A 6,000-nucleotide genomic window follows, 5' to 3' on the forward strand; every position below is an offset into this window, starting at 1 on the left:
GTATAAAATGATGACTATAATTAACACTGTTGCATGGTAAATTTGAAAGCTGTTTAGAGAGTAGATTACAAAAGTTCTCATCACAGGAGAAAATATATCTTTTTTTTTGTATTCTTACTAGATGATGGATGTTAACTAAACTTATTGTGGTAATCATTTTGCAATATATGTAAGTTAGATTGTTATGTGTATACCTTAAACTTATCGAGTGCTGTGTCAAGTATATTTCAATAAAAGTGAAAGAAAACTTGAATTTCCTAATGATTGTCACTGGAATTACCTTGTTTTAGGAAAGGTGAAATTCTAATTATACTGGTTATATTTAAATTCAATATGAAGGATACTTTGATTTAGAATTCCTTTCAGTAAAAAAAGCTAAAAATTCCTTTGTACTTATAAGAAGCACAATTTTAGTTTTTTAGATTTGCATTTCAGTGTTACTAAACTTTTCTTTAATGACTAAGATTAAAAAATAGATTCAAGCAACTATGCATAGCCCTTGATGCTTATGAGGCGATTTAGCAGGAAATGTCTCATTAGGATTAAATCCTTCCTTCTCATGTACTAATCTTGGAGAGATAAGCTGTAAGAAGTAGGAGCCTATTTCAAATAATAGGCAGACATAAAAATGACTATAAAAGATAGAGCCTGGAGAATAGGTCAGACAGTGGATACCAATGTATTTTGTGTCTTCTCCCTATTAAACTGGCATTTAGAGATTAAACTCTGTGCCTCTCAATGTAGAGAACACCAAATGGATATCAAGGGGTGGGGGGGGGAGCAGGGTGGGATGTACTGGAAGATTGGGATTGACATATACACACTGTTATGTATAAAATGGACTTCCCTGATGGTTCAGATGGTAAAAGAATCCACCTGCAATGCAGAAGATCTGGGTTCCATCCCTGGGTTGGAAAGATCCTCTGGAGAAGGGAATGGCAACCCACTCCAGTATTCTTGTTTGAAGAATTTCAAGGACAGAAGAGCCTGGAGGGCTAGAGTCCATGCGGTCGCAAAGAGTCAGACATGACTGAGAGACTAGTACACACACACTTATAAAACAGATAACAAGAACCTATGGGATATCACAGGGAACTCTAGTAAATGCTCTGTGGCAACCTATATTATCAATGAAGGAAAGGACATCTAAAAAGGGGAAGGAAATTTTAAAAAGAGAGAATATATCACTTTGTTGTACAGCAGAAACTAATACAAGGCTGTAAACCAATTATAGTCCAAAAAATTAAAAACAAAACACAACTCTGTGCCTCTCCTTACCATGGCACAGCCTGTGTTAGAGACCCCAGTCTTGACCCAAGAAAAGCTACTAGTATCACATTCATAGCTGGTCTCATGCAATCTGGAGAGTGCTGGATTCTACACTGGAACCAAATTATTGGGAAAATAAAACGATTGTCAATGTTTGCCTGCTGATCACTTCCCTCCAAAATAAACTTTTTATAGTCTCGGTGTAGAGAATTTTGTTTGTTTGTTTGTTTTTTCAGTTTGCCCACACCTAAGATCAGGAGTGTTGCAAATAAGCTGTTTCTGATGTCAAGTGAAAGTGAAAGTTGCTCAGTGGTGTCCCGACTCTTTGCGACCCCATGGACTATACAGTCCAGGAATTCTCCAGGCCAGAATACTGAGGTGGGTAGCCGTTCCCTTCTCCAGTGGCTCTTCCCAACCCAGGGATCGAACCCAGGTCTCCCACACTGCAGGTGGATTTTTTATCAGCTGAGCCACCAGGGAAGCCCAAGAATACTGGAGTGTGTAGCCAATGCCTTCTCCAGAGGATCTCCCCGACTCAGGAATTGAACAGGGGTCTCCTGCATTGCAGGCAGATTCTTTATCAGCTGAGTTACCAGGGAAGCCCCCAATGTCAAAAGAGGCTAGAACTTAAACTGTAAAGATATTTTAGTGTTCAAGCCATGCTGTCCTGAACTTTACTGAAAGAGATCCCAGCAGAAATCTGCACAGATTAATACAGAATGCTGAATCTCTGATTGTTCAGGTTATTTTGTCCACTGCTGTTGGTTAAACCTCAGGTCCTCTGAGCCAGAGACTTTTATAACTTTCAAACTGAAATACAGAAGCCAGAGGGACACCAGAAAAACCCATTCTTCCACAGTCCACCCACTTTGACCTTGGTTAGTGCTGTGTATAGAGATCTATGCTTTGGGCTGGATTGCCTGTAACAAACCTTCATTTATAAAATGGATCAGGTGGTTGGTTTGGTCAATTTAGACAATACACATTTTTTGGAGGGAAAAAAAGCACAGGTGACAGATGGGTTATTTTCAATTTTGGAGGGATACCAACATAGATAACTAGATACATAGTTTTCTGTTTCAGAAGACTAAGACACTATCTTAACTTGTATATTAGTACCTCTATTTCTTAGTCCCATGTTTAAATGAGTTCTAAAATATCTTCTTTTCCTTCTATACAGATTTAGCTTAACCTCTAAATTTTAAGGCCTCTGTTAACTGTATTCCTCCTTGACTGCGGTTTGAGATGTTTTATCAGTTAAAAAGCTAAAATAGACTTTTAAAAAATAGCTTTTTTTAAAAACATCTTTTTTGTTTCTTTATCTGCTGGACACAATCTATACTACCATGCCAATGATTTCAGAGTCAGATGTTCTAAGTATAGTACAGCATTTCCTTAGTGGTTTTTGCTTTTTGGTGGTGTGATGATTTATTTTTCCTCATTTTGATTTGCATGAAAAAGTATACCCACTCTCCCTCACTCAATATATGGAAGGCCTCTATTCCTCCTTATTGTTCATTGATGGCACTTCACCCAGCTTGCTGTGAGTAAACCCACTTGGTCCTTGAAAGCCATTAAGGATGACCAGGAATTTCTAATGCTCACTGTAGATCCCTAACTAGGACAGAAACTGGCAGGAGTGCCCTCTGATGTACTTTACTAAGAATTCTATTGTTTCGTCACTAGTTGTAGGCACTCAGGAATGTCCTTTGGCCTTTCAGCTCCTCTAAGAGCAATGCCGAGATCCCTATCAGTGAGAAGCAGAAGTGGGGAGGAGTTGGCTTCAGCTGCGAAAAGATTCATGACCTGATCTGGTAGAAACCCTTCTGGGAAACATCCAGGGCTCTTGTTGAAATTTCCAGGTAGTTCCCACACTCAGGGTAATTCAAAAAGTAGACTTGATGTGACTCAATCCAGCCCAAGTGTTGAAAATTCTGACAGTTCTTGCAGGGGTTTTTTTCTTGGTCCAGTTGTTTGGAACATTTCAAATCTACTCCCCAGACTACCTTCCAGGCATTAGGACTTCCCTCTCCTTCTTTCGTCCCTATACTCATAAGCTTTCTATTCTGCCACCCCTGTATGTCTCCATGTGTAAGTCCTATTTTTTTCTTGACTCTATCAAATACTGCTGATACACCAGGAAAAGTCCCCATTAAAACAGGACTGCAGAAATTTTAACAGGAAATTTAGTTAGGTCTCCTTAGGACATTGATGATTCAGCTTCAAAATTTATGTTTGTAACTGATCTCTACCTACATCATGGGAAGGAAAGTGTTTTCTTTCCATCCTAGGGGAAATGTCCTTTCCTCTGTCTCTTCCATCATCTTCCCCGCTCTTCTCCACAAATAGGCCAAATGGCTTTAGGCATTAGAGTATAAAACACTTGAATTTACAAATCAAATAATGTTAAAAAGTCAGTGTTAGTCCTTCAGTCATGCCTTACTCTTTGTGACCCCATGGACTGTAGCCCATCAGACTCCTCTCTCCATGGGATTTCCCAGGCAAGAATACTGGAGTGGGTTGCCATTTCCTTCTTTAGGGGATTTTCCTGATCCAGAGACCAAACCCGGGTCTCCCACATTGCAGGCAGATTCTTTAACACCTGAGCCAGCACAGAAGCCCTAACAAATAATGTTAAATATATTCTAACACAAAAGACCCTCAACAATTATATTTTAAAGATATCCTCAAATATTATTTGGGTTATACTTTTGTTTGGGAATCTGAGAAAAGTAATTGGATTATTCAGAATTGTTGTTACTGTTCAGTTGCTAAATTGTGTCCAACTATTTGTGACCCCGTTTTTCCATGCAAGAATACTGAAGTAGGTTGCCATTCCCTTTTCTAGGGGATCTTCCTGAGCAGGGATCGAACCTGGGTATCCCACATTGCAGGCATATTCTTTACCATCTGAGCCAATCAAATATTGTTAGTGAAAGTCGCTCAGTCGTGTCCAACTCTTTATGACCCCATGAACTACACAGTCCATGGAATTATCCAGGCCAGAATACTGGAGTGGGTAACCTTCCCCTTCTCCAGGGTGTCTTCCCAACCTGGGGATCGAACCCATGTCTCTCACATTGCAGGCAGATTCTTTACCAGCTGAGCCTCAAGGAAAGCTCTCAAATAATGTTAAATATATTCTAATACAAAAGGCCCTCAATAATTATATTTAAAAAAAGATGTCCTGAAGTATTACATAGGTAATACTTTTGTTTGAGAATCTGAGAAAAGCAATGGGATTATTCAGAATTGCTGTTGTTGTTTTTCAGTCAGTAAGTCATGTCCAACTCTTGGCTGCCCCATGGACTGCAGCACATCAGGCTCCCCTATCTTTCACAATCTCGGTTTGCTCAAACTCATGTCCACTGAGTCAGTAATGCTATCCAACCACCTCATTCTCTGCTGTCCCTACTCCTGCCCTCAGTCTTTCCCAGCATCAGGGTCTTTTCCAATGAAAATAATTACCTATAGTTAAAAAAAATTGAATTCCTTATCAAATGTATCTTTAGGAATAAACCTGAGATTCACTTGTGGTTTGGCCAGTTACTATGACCTTGGAAACATACTCAACCTCACGAAATCCTAGTTTCCTTATCTGAAAAATGATGGTGAAAGTATCTTCCTCGTAGGGTACACACTACACACAAGGATTATGACCATATAAGTAAATAAGTTTTCATAGTTCCTAATATTAAAAGCTCAATAAAATTTTAAAAAATGTTAATAACTTTAAAAACTATTGATAGCGATGCTATGTTTTTTTGCCAAGTAATCACTTAGGTTATGTGTTTACTACGATCATTATGTCTCCCTTCACAGTTAAATTTTAATAGTCTCTACTTCTTAGAATTTTTTTCAGCTACACTGCATAAACAAGTTTTTTCCTTTCTTGATCAGAATTATGCCACCTTGTTGCTTCTTCCAGTTTGAGAGCTCTCTGGGCAAATTAATATTCACCATGGCCTGTAAAAACTTGATTTATGGGCAATAAAGTAGATGCCTTTATCAGGGACAAATATATTCTTATTTCTTTGACTGCTGACTAGGTATAGGGAAATCAACAAATATGGCATTCATTCAACAATTTACCTAATATCACATTAGGCAAAGCTCTAGGCTGGAAACAGAGCAACAGACAAAATCTTTGGCTTCATGGATAACAGGAAGAATAAAATTACCTGTAAAGTGGAATAGTAAGTGGTTAACAAGCAGTGAGGGCAAAAATCTTGTTTTCTTCTTTGGGAAAATTCACTGAGCTGTAATATGTAGGAAGAAAAATAGACATCTGATTTTAAAAGCAATTGTTAAGAATAAGTGGAGACCTATGACTGATTCATGTTGACGTTTGGTGGAAACCAACATAATACTGTAAAGCAATTATCCTTCAATTAAAAATAAATTTAAAAAAGAATAAGTGGTAAATCACAGAGCTTTCATTCAGTTCCTACTCTATACCTGCTGACAGTATAGGCTGTAAAATTTGATAGGATATAGTATCTTCCCTCACAGAGCTTCTAATCTAGTTGGATGATATACTAATAAATCTGCTCAAGCACCTTACTGTCTTCAGTGTTGTTATTTAGTCACTAAGTCGTGTCCAACTTTTGCTACTGACAGGCTCCTCTGTCCATGGGATTTCCCAGGCAAGGATACTGGAGTGAGTTGCTATTTCCTCTTTCAGGGGACAGTCCCAGGGATTGAACCTGTGTCTCCACTGCCAGGCGTATT

The 6,000-nt window shown here is 38.6% G+C and overlaps 1 protein-coding gene across 2 annotated transcripts in view; it reads right to left on the bottom strand.

Annotated features, from left to right (window-relative positions):
• LOC147372686 (uncharacterized) overlaps nt 1-5,583 on the bottom strand; it is a 47,557-nt gene extending 41,974 nt beyond the window's left edge. For both annotated transcript variants that reach the window (XM_086404104.1, XM_086404103.1), the window contains exon 1: nt 5,451-5,583. The gene's annotated coding sequence lies outside the window, so the exon portion shown is untranslated. The remainder of the gene's footprint in view (nt 1-5,450) is intronic.
• Between the last annotated feature and the right edge of the window lie 417 nt (nt 5,584-6,000).

Source organism: Bos grunniens, chromosome 5 (assembly GCF_055505025.1).
Source record: "Bos grunniens cultivar Pamir isolate PY7600 chromosome 5, Bosgru_T2T1.0, whole genome shotgun sequence".
NCBI classification, from domain to species: Eukaryota; Metazoa; Chordata; class Mammalia; order Artiodactyla; family Bovidae; genus Bos; species Bos grunniens.